Raw genomic sequence first — 15,370 nt, 5'->3', positions numbered from 1 at the left:
TGGGGCCATCCTCAGAAGACACTTGCTTTGATGGGAGCTACCAGTCCAAACATTGCCCTAGACTAAAAGTCTAGCAAAGCTTAAAAGCAAGCCTCAAAAATATGTAACTGATTTCAAGAAATTTAAGTGATAGAAGAAAATTCAACACTAGTAAAGAATAGAAAAAAACCTAGCACTCAGCGAGAAGAAAAGCTTACACAGTACTGGATCCAACAAAAGTCACCTTGCAAAGAAACATGACAAAAACTACACAGTAGAAATATCTAAAAATGGGAGAGGTGATTAAATAGCTGAAGAGAATAAATGATTGCTATAAATAGCCCACATATGTTCAAGAAGGTGTAGGAAAACATGAGCACGATGTGAGAAATGTAACAAATGCAAAGATCCAAACAGAACTTCTAGAGGTGGAAAGTAAAATATCTGAAATGAAAAATGTACTGGGTAAATTAGACACTGCGGAAGAGAAGATCAGTGGACGTGAGCACAGTGCGGTAGGACTTATTCAGAAAAAGTAGAAAAATGATGGGGGGAGACCAGAGGGTGATGAGGAGTGCCATGTGGTCTCACCTATATATTTTTTTTCAATGCTGTGAATTGAACCAGGGTCTCAGGCAAGCTGGTCAAGAGATTAATCAAGGAGCTACTTCCCTAGTTCATAGCAAAAATATTGAAAACTGGTCACAAAATAATTTTAAAACCTGTCCCAAAAGGACACATGTTAAGCAGGGAAACAAAGATAAGAATAACAGAGACTCCTCAGGAGTTAGGATTATTGGGAGATAAAGAAGCAACATTATTTAAAGAGCTGGAAGAAAAAAGATCTTACTAACCGAAAATCCTCATTCAGTAAGATATTTGAATTGGAAATCCTGAGGAACCACTAAAAGGGAAAAATGAAGAGGAGCAACCATCATAAAAACTACATCAATTCAAAAGAATTCAGAGAAAAATATTACCAAGAAAATAGGAAACAAACATAAAGATGACTTTAACCTCGACTCTACAATAATTACTCTAGATATAAAGGGTCCCTCATGATCAGTCTCCCTGTGATGGGCTTCTGGTGTGTCCACTTGTCTGGGCTACAGTTTCATATTTCAACCAAACACGAATCGATGCTGCTGATAAGTTATTTTGTAGCTGTGATTAAACTGGGCAGCTTCAAGCAAGTGAGATATCCTAGGTGATCCGGTGGGCCTTATTCAGTGGGCTGAAAGGCCAGTGGTTCTATTGATGTCAAAGTAATTTTAGATTAAGCAAATTAAAGGGATGTAGCAGATGCATTTTTAAATGATACATGAGACAATTCTTCAAGAAAATAAAGCAGTCCACATGTGTATGTATCCAATAGTGGAACTTCAAAATACACAGAGTAAAATATACAGAAATTAAAAGAAATTGGCAAATCCACAATTACACTCTGAGATTTCAATTCTTTTTTTTTTCAATAAAATATAGAGCAAATAGACCCAAATAGTAAACAGGTCAAAATAGTGAAGGCACAGAAAACTTGAACAAGGGACCATGAGAGGCCTTTTAGAGTACCTTTTATGACCTAGCCTCAGGAGACGTGCATGTCACTACTGTCATATTCTAGGGCACACAGATTCAGGGTAAGGGTCCTAGTCAAGGGTGTTAATACTAGAAGATGAGAATCACAGGAGGACATCTCAGAGGCTGGATATTGCAGGATAACAGAAGCTGCAAGGTCGTGGGTGGGACATATTTTCTCTGTTTATATAGTACTGCATGGAAATCTACTTTTTAGTGCAATGAAAATAAAAGTGCTAATCTACTAGCTGACATTTACCATAGACATCTTAGACAATGTTTTTCTTGTCTTTATTTTTTTTCCTTCAGAAATAAATAACTAGAATCAATGTGCATGGGTTGTAAAAATATTCCTACAACAAATACAAATTGCCTTTGACAAAATGGCAGCATTGCCTCTAAGTGGTGCTGAGGACAGGAAGCGAGCCACGCGCCTGGGGTGGGAGCTGGAGAACTTGTGGAGAATATGCAAGTCACTACGTATGCTTCATCACTATAGTTATCTTTCCATGCATGTTATTTCAGGTTTTTGTGCTGAGAAGCCCAACAGGAGCTAGGGAGGCAACCCAGAGGTTAGCAGCAACTGGACGTTGTTGATGTTGTCCCTAGAGAGAGAGGCAATGCCTACCCGGAGGCGATTCACCTGCACACCCTGATTACGCGACTGGCGATAACCGCCCTGGTTTTGGGCTTGTAGAAATTGAATTGCTTTTACCATATCAAAATTTCAAACCTTACTTACTCTTTCCCTTCCAAAACTAGAAAGGCTTTTTCCAGGTTGGCTTTGTCAAAAAAGCAAAAGGCACAATTCCAAACATTATCATCTAAGACTTTTAAAAGCTTTGATCAAAATGATTAAAGGTTACCAAGAACGCTGGCCCTCTTGGCAGAGGTGGGTCCCCCTTGCCTGGACGCTGAGGTGAGAAGATGACGAATAGAGATATATGGGGTCCAGCAATGTCTTCCACCATTCCCAGCCACAGCCCCCTCTGAAGCACTGCCCAGATATGCAAATCAGGGTGGGTTCCCCCAGGACAGAGCACAGAGAAAGGTATGCTGGGAAGGGCCACAGTATCTTTGCATAGGTCAGTTTTACCATCCAGGCACAACTGGAAGATCATATCCAAAGTGGTCCCTGGCAATTTATCCATTGCTCAGGACAAGCAGGTGATGAGATTCAAGTGGAAACACACAGGATGGTCCATTAATAGCTAGCCTTCAGGGAGCAGGGATACCCACAATTGTGACTCCCATTTGCATTATTCATTGATGTCTGGGAGTGGCCATGAGGAGATAGATTGTAAGACTTCTCATAGGTGTTTTCCAGGTACTGGGCACAAGCCTGTAATCCCAGCAACTCAGAAGGCTGAGGCAGGAGGATCATGAGTTCAAAGTCAGCCTCAGCAAATTAGCAAGACCTTCATGAACTTAGCAAGATCCTGTCTCAAAATAAGAAAATAAAAAAAGGGTTGAAATGTGGCTCAGTGGTTAAGTGCCCCTATCTTCAATCCCCAGAACCAAAAAAATAATTGTAGATATTTAAGAATATACTAGAATGTAAACTCCACAAGGGCAGAAGCTGTTACAGGCTTGCTCACCACTGACTCCTCAGCACCTAGGACAGCACCTGGTACTTAGTGGGTCATGAAGTTTTCACTGAGTGAATAAATTATTTAATTTCACTTAAAAATCCTTTAGCTGAGACATTACTCCCTGGTTCTTTGGACTAGGAATCTGGAAGCTTTACTCATTACTAAGACCCATTCTTCCTTTCCCCAAATTACTTAAATGGAAAAGTTAAAACATACAGAAAAGTTGAAAAAAATAGTAAAATAAACATTCACATACTCATTATTTAGGTTCAATCATTATCAAAACTTTGTTGTATCTATTTCTTTCGATATTCCATATACGCTTAGGTATATTTACCTTCACATGTGTGCATAAACATCCGTCTGCATATCACATGTGTAGATGTAAGGTGTGTGTGTAAATATGTGCATATCTATCTCCTGGGTAGGCAGGAGTGTCCTTCGGGCTCAGTGATGGAAGCAGAACTTGTGCACATCTGTGTATCTCAGGGTCTGGTGTTGGAGCTCGGAGTCCACAGGACAAGATCAGGAAGATATCCATGTAAAATGGAGGTGAATGGAGGCTGGAGCCCACGGGTGTGGACAGACGGAGGGCCGGTCTTCAGAGGGCAGGGCAAGCTCATGATTGGCAGCCTGCTGTCATTCTCGTCACCTCCAGCTGTGATGAAGTGCAGGTCCTTAGGGCTATTTTCTATGGACGCACTCCTGGACAGGAGCAGGGAGACCTGAGGGGTGGCTGGGGAAGGCACTGTGGCTGCAGCCTGCCCGGGAAGCAGGTTGGCTGCTCCGTGACGATGGACAAGAGCCACCAGATGGCTGCTGCACCTTCCACCCTCAGAATTGCCCACGCGTGTCTCTGCGCCTTCCCAGACCAGGAACTGAGCTGGGAGGCACAGCTCCACCACGTGGACCACAGGAAGATGTTTCAGAGTCAATTCCAGAAACAGCCCCCGCCCCTCTAAACACGTTGACCTTCACTGCCAAGGTCCCCTCTTCAAGGGCAGAAGAGAACAGTCAAGGGGAACTTGCGGTGGCCAACGCTCAGCTCCCATGGGCAGCGAGGGTGGGAATGCGTGGGCAAAGACACGTTCCGCTGGACTCTGATCTTTCTCTCACTTGATACCTTTTCTTCTAAAGGTTTTTGCTAAACTCATCTGACCTGGTCTGGCTTGATTTTCATTTTCCTCCATCAACTGAAGAGTAAAGTCGTCAAAATCGTTTTGGCAGATATGAAACTCTTTCTTCTCTTGGGGAAAAAACCAGTGAGCATCAGGTCTGTGGCGGGGAGCCTGGTTCCCAGTGAACAGCTTGAGCTTTACAAGGGTCTTGTGACGATTTTTCCCTCTCTCATTCCCAAGCTGTTACGATAATATTTCCATCATGGAAACACAAAGACATCCCAGATCTTTCTTCTCGAAGGTTGCAGCAGAGCGTTTGTGAAGTGCTGCTGCCTCCGTCTTCTTGTCTTTCCCTGGCACTCCTTGAAGAGCTACTGCTGAAGGAAAGACGAAGACTATTTAAAAATTAATGTATTATCTTTCCTTAGAGTCAGAATCTCCCTGTAGCTGCTGAAACTTGAGCAGAATTAGGAACAACAGATGAGGAATTGGTAGCCAAGCTAGGCTCCATGGCAACGAGTCATTAAAGTTGATTATAATTGTACGACATTTACTCAGGATTTAAAAAAAAAAATCCCTCAGAAAATCAACATGAAAGAACATGTCTCAGCGTTTCAAGGCGCATAAACTGACAAGAAGTAAGAATCACTCGTGTGAGATTCAGTCATTCAAAAAGTGGGAGCAGACTTTGAGAAAGACCTTGGCTTCCACAGGTCCAACAGGCAGCCCTCTCTAATTAAGCCCAGGTGGAATTCTGCGGGATGCAGGCAGCAACCACGAGTGGACCCTCCCTCAGGGGCAACTTCATCCTGGTGGTGGATTTCCAGGCTAGTCCTCAAAAGCCTGTCAAATGTCGGCTCTAATGATACTATTTCGGGGGCATCTAGCTCCACAGGTCTGCCGTACACATCATCCCTGAAGCCCGGAGCCAGAAGAGGTAACTGCAGTGGGATTTAATTTTACTCACCAAAGTGTCACTCTGGGTGAGCCTTCACCAAAGCATCCCTCGGGGAGCGTCTCAAAAAGGTCTGGGGAGTCTCTGATCCCATTACCTCAGGATGCACAGCACACACTCTCTACCTTGGGATTGTTCAGTTGACATTGGTCAGCTCCCCTCAAATCCCACAGCAAAGGCAGCTGCTGGACTTTCTTTTAATCAACCCAATGTTTCCCAAGGATATCTGACTATGGAACCTTTTATCTAAGTATCTGTTTTGATTTAGCACCTGGCCTCGGTCAGGTTGTAAAGGGCTGGTGTTCTGTGGAGTGCCCCGTGTGAAATGCTGCCCCGATACGCTCCCTGCCTGGAGTGCGTGACATCGTTGGTTCTCAGACCTCTCTGGACACTGGAATTGTTTGAGATGCTTTAACACCCAGCTCCTGGCCCGCAGGTTGGTTTCCTGGGCGTGGCTGTCCTGGGCAGCAGGACTCTGACGCTGGGGGCTGCGGCTCTGGGCCGCCTGGGGACAGAGGTGAGGCGGGAGTGGCCTTGCGTTCCTCTGGTCCAGGGAAGCCGACTCAGAGCCAGGCTGGCCCTAGGTCTGTCCTGCCAGCGCGTAAGCTGAGCAGGGGAACGCACTGCAGATTATCATGTGCAAAATAAACTCTTAAATTATCAAAGAGAAAAAAATTCCAGAAAAGGGTCGCGGCTTTGTGTCCCCTGGCGCCCCCCACCAATCCACGGCCATGACGAGGTGAGCAGGACTGCATCTCGGCTTTCACAGGCTCTGGGTATCTTAGCCTTCGTTGCACCCACCTCCACAGAAAAATAGGAAAAATTCTAGTTTACATGGGAACAAAGACAAAGATAACCCAGGCCAATTAAAAAGCGAATCATTTTTCAACTATTAAAGTTTTTTTATTCTTATTTTTTTTTTTAATTATTGTCCTGGTCCTCTCAAAGTGCCCTGTGCCCTGTACCTCCCATGCAATGGAGAGCCAGCTCAGGGTGTGACCTCACTGAAGGTGTAGGGACCAAACGCTCAGGAAAGCCGGTGCTAGTCGGCTGTGGCAGGTGCTGACTCCTAGTACTCCTCATTGGGTTCGCGTCCACAGACTCAAAGCCACTCGCTATCTAAATTGTTGACTCATCGCTTACTGCAAAGGAGAGGCAGGTTCTCTGGAGCAGGAAGAATTGTTGCTTTTAAATACTGAGGGGCAGGGGCCATAGTGTGTTCCGTTTAAACTCTTCCGTCTTGCTCCCATCAATGACAGTGACATGGTATGGATTCCCTGCCACTCAAAGCCTGCATTAGGTTGGAGGAGCACCCGATGGCATCTTTCCAGAGCTTGCTAGATGGTCAGCATCTTGGGTCCAACCCCACATCCAATGAGCTAGAATTTACATTTTAGTAAGAACCTGGGGTAACTCGTATGCACATTAAAATTCAAGACGCACTCCCACGAATCACTTATTTAAATGATCAGGCATAAGACTCAGTGATGCCTTGTTCCAGTGGACGCCAAGGAAAGAGGGGAGAGGTTTCAGAGCTTGACAGAAAATCGGCCCATCCTAGCCGCAGGTTGCCAAGTGAACTTGGTTCCCAGCGGAGCTTCTGGTAGATGTGTCGGTCAGCTTTCCATCCCTGTAATGAAATGCAGGAGATAATCAGCTTATAAAAAGAAAAAGATTCATTTTGGCTCAAAACTATGAGAGCCACATGGAGGTTTCTGTCCATGACGGATGGGCCCATTGCTGTGGGAAGCATCCTGTCATGGAGGGAGTTCATGGTGGAACAAGACCGCTCTCCAGGGAGCAAAATGGAGGAAGAAGAGGAGATCGAGGACCCGTAATCCCCTTTCAAGGGCATGCCCCCAGTAACCCAAGTACACCCCACCTCTCAAAGGTCGTCCCACTTCCCCACACGGCTACCGTGGGCAAGCAGCCTCGTCCTCCTGTGAGGGACATTCCAGATCCCAGCTACGGCAACGGTCTGCACAACTTGACCTTGGTCATCACTGAGAGTCACCCCACGCCTGACAGGAGAAGAACTCTGAGATGTCCTGAACTAAGCTACAGGCCAGAGCAAGGAGGGAGAGAAGGGAGAAGTTTAATTAGAAGTAAAATCAGCAAGATAAAGAAAAAACAGCTCCACGTTCCTTTCCCAAGTGCTGAAATCAGCCACCCAGGCCACGTCCCGTCCTGCTTTTAGAACCAACCAACCAAGAAGCACCAGAAGCCTCTCCTCTGGATGAACCTCGGATGGCAAGACTCTGCCTGCTTCAGGTCCTGCTCACTGGCCTACGCAGGTTCCACGTGAGCAATTTGCGTTTCACCCACGTTTGCTCCTGAGGTCGCCGCACGTGGCCCCAGTTGCTGGCTGGCCATGCCGCTGGCTCAGGGACTGTCTCAGGACTGGCCTTTCACTTTTGGTCAGCATCTGCACTAGCCCAGTGAGCCCTTCACTTCAGAGACCTCAGCGTCAAGAGTCTGGGATAACAAACCTCCTGCCAAAATAGCGTTTGACAATGCAAAGTCGGAAGGGGTCCCCACTCGGGAGGCTTTGACTCACGGAGGGAGAGGCCAGACTTTCGTGGGTATATCGGGTCTTGGCTGCCAGCTGGGACACGAGGAATGGCTGCCATCCTTTGAGGGAGGACTTGGAAGGAGCCAGGCAGGAAAAGAAAGCAAGGCAGAAGCCCAGGCCAGGAAACCAAGGCCCACGGAGACCCTGTGCTGCCACGTGGGAAACAGCCAGCTCTGAGGATGGACAGGTCACGCCCTGGGCTGTCACTCCTCAGCTGCTGAGGCTGGTGCTGTCTGAACCACCCAGGAGAAGGGAGGGGAGTCGGCAGGGCTCTGGGGTGGCTGACGGCATGGCAAGAGCGAGCGAGCCGCTGAAGACAGCCCCCGGAGGTGCAGACCCGCCCCCAGCACCTCGCCCTCCCCCAGGCCCAGCAAGGACAAGGCGTGCTGGTGCGAGGATGGTGAGGTCATGGCCAAGGAAACGCCCAGGCGCTCAGCCAACCCAACACAGGACGCTGCCTTGCCTTCACTCTCTTCTCTGAAGCTTCTCTTTTGTTCTTTTTCCTTTGCTGATTCTATGAGTGAATACTTCTCTCTACCTCCACTGCGTGTGGTGGAGAGAAGACAGAACTGTCCTTCATCTTTGGGTCTCTCATTAATACAATAGTAATTCTTAAAATGTCGGCCTATGTCTCTCGTGTTATTTTAAAATGCAGTTTTGGGGGGAATAGATAATGAACGTATGTAGGACAAGATTCAGATAATGGCAAGGGCTGTATCTTGAAGCACACCTACCGCTTTACTTGCTCCAGGGACACGGTTCCCTGGTCAGTCTTCTGGTCTGCATTAGTGGCAGACTTTCCACACACCTATAACCAGGGCGCCTCAGTCCTAGCCCTATGCTGTAATAGATCCAGGGCTTGCTGGTGGTCTTTGTGTGTGTGTGTGTGTGTGTGTGTGTGTGTGTGTGTGTGTACGCGCGCGCGTGGGCACGTGTGTTTCCATCAACCTTTCAATCGGCTGACTTTCATCCTCTGGAAGTTTCTTCAAAAGCTGCTCATGGAACCTGTTGCCGAAGCTCTCGTGAGTCCAAAGGTGCTTTTGCTTCCGTATTGGCCACACCTGGTCCAGAGGCTGCGACACCCTTCTCTATCTGGACTCGCTGCAGACCTCAGCTACTGACTTCAGGTTTACCGTGACTCTGGAGTCAGACTGGCAAGTCCCCTGGAGAGGTGATCCCATCTCTTGCCCTAGCCGTCTAAGGGATGCTTGCGCTCCCTCTGTGGTTCCATCTCTCAGATGAGTCCCCACACTGATGGTTCTGTTAAATATTTTCCTCTAGGGCATATGTTGTGATTTTTCACTATAAACAGTCAAGTATTCTTTTTTTTATTTCTGGGAATTATAGTTAAATTACATATTTATTTTCTATTTATTTTTAGTAGGAATTGTTCCTCTAGTTGGCAGGTAGGACTGTGTACATTTACTGTGCACCACCTATTATTTTAGGTGTACGCATCGTGGGAAGACGAACACCAGCTCTTCAGGCTGCAGGACCTCTCCTAGTTACTATTTTTGTAGCAGGGCGTTTTGCATTCACTCTTAGCGTTTTCTGCGAATATAATCTGTTGATAGCTACAGCTGCCCGGGGGCACAATAGATCTCTTGAACTCATTCTTCCAGGTATGAAATTTTGCGTCCTTGGCCACCATCCCCCCAACCTCTCCAGCCATCTCCAAACACTGTTTCTTCTACGGTTTTGCTGCCTTCTTTGGAGGCTTCCACTCCACATGTGTTGGGTCTCCTTCGTCTCGCTTCCCACTTGAGACTCCCGTGGACTGCACTCTTCCCGTCTGTCTTGGTCCTGCCACCCCTGACCTGGGGGACTTTCCACATCAGCTCCCCCCCAGGTCGGTGTTCTGCCTCCTTCCTTCATCTGACCATGTCCTCCCTGGACTCTCATCAGGAGCTCTGGCTTTATGAAGACTCAATTTTTAAATAAAGATCTCCAATCCTTTAATAAGATTTTTTTTTTAATTCTTGGAGTAAGTTTGCTCATAACACTCCTGCGGCCTCCAGCAGCATGCTAGTGTGAGGTCTGCTTCTCTGCTATATGTATGGCCTTGGTGTAGATTCTGTTTTGTTTGCTTCTTTTAATACTTATCTGTCAATGAATGAGGCCCCCAGGAAAACTTATGCAAGAGGCTTGTGAGGCCTGAGGACAGGGTGTTGTCCCTGGCTGGAAGAGTTTGTCTTGGTGAAGGGGACAGTTACTCACGCCACAGGCTTAGGTGTGTGCATTCTGTTTTAGCTCCAGGTTTCCGATCTCCACAGTCAGCAGAGGTGGGCAGAAGTTTGGGATTTGACCTCTTACGTGGTTTCGGTGATGGGGACAGAGTGGGGAAAGGGAGGCCGACCTTAAAACCAGGACTAAAGGCAGGAGCCACAGGTTTCTCCACGGATGGGTTGGTCAGTCCAGTTATTGTTCTTTTCCCTTGGACTATTAGAGCAGCTACCCTCGACTTCATTTCTCCCTCTCCATCTCTCCCTGTCTCTCCACTGTAATTCCTCCTAGCTATTCAGAACGCTCCTCCAAACCCTACAGCCAATTCATGGGGAAAATAGAGGGAAGAGGGAGGAAAGAGAAGAGTGGCCTTCTCTGAACAGAGCCCCAGGAGGGAGCCAGCAATACAGGGAGCCACGGTCCCAGCCCCAGGTGAGAGCCACTGGCGAGGCACTTGTGAAATATGTACCACTGTCCATGCCCCCAGAAAGGAATGGGAAGATCATAAGTCCCTCCACTCTCTCCCTGAGATGCCCAGGCCCTGATCACCCGTGCTGTGAACACATTCCCATAAGTGGCACAGGAGCTTTGCAGGTGTGGTCAACTCAAGGTAGGAAGAGATCCCTGGACGCCAGCGAGAGAGGAGAGAGCTGGTGCCTGTATTGCCGATTACCAAAATAAAAATGTCACCTTTTTGAGCACCTTTTCAGAAATTCTTCCCTGGGACCCTCTCAAAGACCCTGTGAAGAAACTAAGGTTTGGAAAAGTCAAATCATTTGCTCAGAAAAATCCAGTGGAAACGTACCTAAAGTAGATTGGAATTCAAGTGAGCATCTGTCTGACTCCAGGCCTCTGCTTGTAACTCAGCCGGCCATTCCTGGTCAGCGGCCACTGTCAGAAAGAAACCACCTGAAATGTCCTCTCCCTCGCACAGCAGCTCAGCCTGCACAAGGCTCCCCGCCTTCCTCTCACTACCAAGGCCTGTTGCCTTGAGGACCTGAGGGTCAGAAGAACCACTGGGGGTGTCTGGGCATTCCCGCCTGGGATCTCCCGGCCCCGGGTTGTCTGTGGACTCAGGGACACCCTGGCCCCTCCCTTCCCACGCCACCCCTGAGCAGTTGTGGAAGATTCCACAGTGCAAGGAAGCGAGGGCCCAGAGACCCTCCTACCCTCCCCTCCTCTGCCAACCCTGGCAAAACTTCAAAAGATTTGAGCTCACCTCTGCTCACAATGAATGGAAAACGGGGGGTGCATGGCGGGGAGCCACATGGCTGCGTACCCTCTGCATGCCACATGCCCCAGCGGGCTCATTCTCAGCCCTCCCAAGCCTCTGCAGGGAGGACTAACGGCTCAACCTAAAGGCCAGCAGTCGGGGTCAGTGAGGAAGAACAGCCTGCCTGCAGTCAGGGCCTTCAGTGGTTGAGTCTCATTCAGCTCTGGGTCTCCCCGGGCCATACGTTTGCCTCTGAGAGGCTAAGAATCGTCCCGCAGTGACCAAGGGAAAGACCCGTGCCTCAAAAATGCCTCCCATTTCTGATGAGGTGCTGACCAGAAGCCGAATCTAGGACAGCCACCTTGTGAGCTGTGTCCTCCTGCTCCTTGGAGAGCAAAAGGGAAGAGTCCCACCCCTTCCTGTGCCTGTCTCTGTGTCTGTCCGTCTCTCCTTCTGTACACCTCTCTGTGTCTCTGCCTTGTCATCTCTCACTACCCTTGCCCACCCCCAGACCACAGGGCTGACCCCTTGCCGCCCGGGCAGAAACACTCTCCAGGTCCAGGGACTGCACTGCAATTTGGTGCACAAGTAGGAAAACAATTCTGGACTCAGGATCAGACTACCACTTCTAATCTATCAGCTGCAAAGCAGGAGATTTATTGGTAATTGATGCTCGGATTTCTAAGTCACGCTATTCAGAGGTCTGAGGACAGCGGCTTTGATTATTTATCCCCTTTAAACCTCAACCAAATAACTTGTCTCGTTATCTACGATGCCTCCAGGCCAAGCACACCATCTGGCGTACAGCACCGTTCCGTGTAATTAAACGGTGCCTGTACGTCCTGATAGGCCTCCCTGCAGAGGGAGCCGGGTCTGTGGACACCAGAGCACCACAGTGCTGCCCGTCACATGCCGGGGCCAGCTCTCAGCCACACTGCTCTTGTCCTGCTTTTCCCTCTTTGGTTCCAACATCAGAGAGGACCCAAGTCTCATCTCAGATTTCCCTAAAATATCAGGAAAAGGGAATGATAATACAGCTTAACCCCACCTTTCTATCCCTTTTAGATGTCACATCTCCCTAAATATAAAAACTCTGCCAGAGAAGCAGTAGTAGGTGACAATTGACCTTTATTAAGTACATGCTGGTTGTTTGTCTCTAAAGGAGTTAACTCTTCGGCCCAAGATGAGCTCTCTCCTTGCTGCCCAAGTGGACGAGCCTGCACTGCTGCCTTGCAGCCTGCCGGGCTTCCATGGTCACCTGCAGGCCCCACCGCTGGGGCACAGCCGCATCCGTTCCCCTGGGTCCTTCCCAGTCAAGCCTTCAGGGGAGACACCAGCCCTGGCCAACTGGACTGTGCCTGTGGGAGACCCAAAGCAGAACTCCAGCGAAACTTTGCTCAGGTTTCTGAGCCACAGGAAGTGTGAAATAATCAAGGTGTCGTTTTAAGCTGCCGAGTTTGTGGTAACCAAGTTGTGCACCAGGGGATAACTTCACCTTTGGAAAACCAGACTTTCACTGTGTTTGCTTCCGAGGGCTTCCATAACAAAGGACCCCAACTGGCTATCCTAGAAATTTCTTGTCTCACAGACATGAAGGCCAAAAGCCCAAGATCTATGTGTGGACAGAGCTCGATTACTCTGAAAAGGTCACAGAGAGGCGGCTGGGGCTGCCGAGCATCGGGGGCAGGAAGGGCACTTGGTGGAATCACTGCCCCCACGTGCAGATGAGCAAGGGCGTTCCCAGTTGCAAAGACAGGTCATCTGTCCAGTTGGTGCCTAGCCCACTTTCCCTTTCTCCTACTGCCCAGAGAACAAAAGTGCATTTGTGAGGGAGGGGTCAGAGGAAGGGTAGTACAAGCCACCAAGGGGGAACAGGACAGTAGATTCACACTATCTGACAAAGGCCAGGGCACAGGAGGGGTCCGCCCTTTCCTGGGAGGCTCAGGCCAGGGCAGGAGTGAGTGAGTGTGTCAAGTGGCTCAGGAACGTGAAGCCCCTGCTGAGCCTACAACAGCAACAGGTGGGTGGAAGTCAGGAGCAGCAAGCCTGCATACCCAAACCCTAAGGTGTCGTTGGCAGACACGCATCTGCGGCCTGAGGAAGCTCGAGAAGGATCTTGGGTTGTGAAGAGGCGGTCCCCAAACAAACACTGCTTCCTGATTTCACCTACTTTTCTGAGCACCGAAGACCCTCAGAGACGCCGGCAGCACATTTGGAGAGGCCTGGGAAGACCTGCCAGGCTCCTGAGGCTGAGAGGTGGACAGCGCTTTGGCCATCAGACACTGTTTCTGACCTTGCACGAAGCAGCCCATGACCTGGGACAGCCCTTCAGCCCTGTGGGATGGACTCTGGTTTCTTGAGCAAGGCGAGATGTGTTGAAGGTTTCAGTCCCACACTGACACCCCTGCAGCCCCACGGGACTCAAGCAATAAAGACTGCAGCGGCCCAGAAGTGCAGGCGAGGCCTGAGGCTAAGGGTGTCCAGTGCCTCTGGTTCCACGACTCTGGTCCTCCCAGCCCTGCCCTCTGCCATGGTCACCTTTATGTCCAGCCGAGCAGGATGACGCACGCAGCCGCCTCTGGCAGCGCTTCCTTGCTTGCCCTGGCCTGAAGGAGTCGGGCCATTTCTGGACCAGTCATGGTCTTCCCACCAATGCCCGAGAGCACGAGAAAGGAGTGTGGAGAGACACCGTCCTCGACTGCAGAAGGCTCGAGAGAGGCTCATCCAACTGCGAGACTCCACAAGCCTTATGAAGTGAAAAAGAAATTAAATCCTGGGCATGTGAAGGAAACCAAGATTGAAGCACTTTTTAAAGACAAATAATTTCAGATAATTAAGCTAAATTGTTTCTGGATCTTCTAGATCCCGGGTACAACTCCAGGACCAGTGTCTATTGCCTCTTCCCAAACTTCAAAGGAATGTTCTGTGAGAACTGTCACCTTTCCCAGGGAACCTCCCTAGGACGGGCCTCCCCTCCACGTGGTCCAGGGAGACCCCAGGATAGAGGTGCAAAGACAGGCAAGTGGAGAGCTGCTCTGCGTCTGTCTTGTGTTCTTTAGTGTGTTGCACAGGTGCTTGTGTACATACAAATGTGTGTGTGCATTTAACTCAGAATCCAAGAGTACAAGTCAATAGTCCCTGGTCAAAGTAACAATGAATCTTTAACGACGGTGCTAATCAACTTCTTTCTAGATGAAACTCTGTAAGTCATTTCTAGACTGTGTCAGTATTGCACAGATTCTTAAGTTCACGACAGGCCGTGATCACATTTGTGCCTCAGCACAATGGCTGGTTAAGTCATGATTCTATGATTTCTTTCATTGTTTTTAATTATAACCTTGTGTATCAAAATAGAAGTTTGTATAATGATCAAGTGTTTTATGCAAATGGAAAAAGATGGGCAGGCCCCAGCCGTACTCGTGTCTGCTGTATGTAATTATGACCTTCGTGGTGATTATCTGGGCAAGGTCGTCACTTAAGATACCGTCTTGGAGCAAAGTACTTTGCAGGACTTGTCCAGATGATGTGGTTCAGAGGCACTTGCTTCAGTCCTTAGACATGGGAGGGCAGATGGCCTCCAAATGGGCCATTTGAACAGCGACAGGAGGATGGGATCTCAGAAACGTTGGGCTTTATCCCACTCTCCTTGTTGCCCAGAATATGTCATCAACTTAAAGTGACACTCAAACATTCCCAAGGAGCAAGTAATTAGACGTTAAGGAGCACGAGTTGAGGCCCGGACGCTCTAACTCTGAGGAACAGAGCTCACTGACCTCTCTCTGCTGCCTTCTCCTAGGTGCTGAGACTTCCCGGGGCCCCAGGGTGGCCAGCAGCCACAGCCTTGACTTACTAAGCATCAAAAAAGGAGCAAGGTGACCCAAACCTCGTCTGGTCCAAGAGCTTCAGGGTGATTTGCTCTATCTCAGAATTTACTGTCAGAGTTGAGACCAATAAAAGAAAAATCACAGAGAAACACATTTTGAATACATGGCTGGCACCCAAATTGAGGGATGTGACCTAGTTAACATTAAAATATATCCAAGTGTGACCCAGAGGGCCTAAGTACCTGTTTGCACCTGGTTCTCAGAACCGGGTATAATACCCGTAATCACCGTTGTGTAAGTGAGTCACAGAGTTATTATG

The sequence above is a fragment of the Ictidomys tridecemlineatus genome, chromosome 7 (genome assembly GCF_052094955.1).
Source record: "Ictidomys tridecemlineatus isolate mIctTri1 chromosome 7, mIctTri1.hap1, whole genome shotgun sequence".
Lineage (NCBI taxonomy): Eukaryota > Metazoa > Chordata > Mammalia > Rodentia > Sciuridae > Ictidomys > Ictidomys tridecemlineatus.
This window is presented reverse-complemented; position numbering follows the sequence as displayed.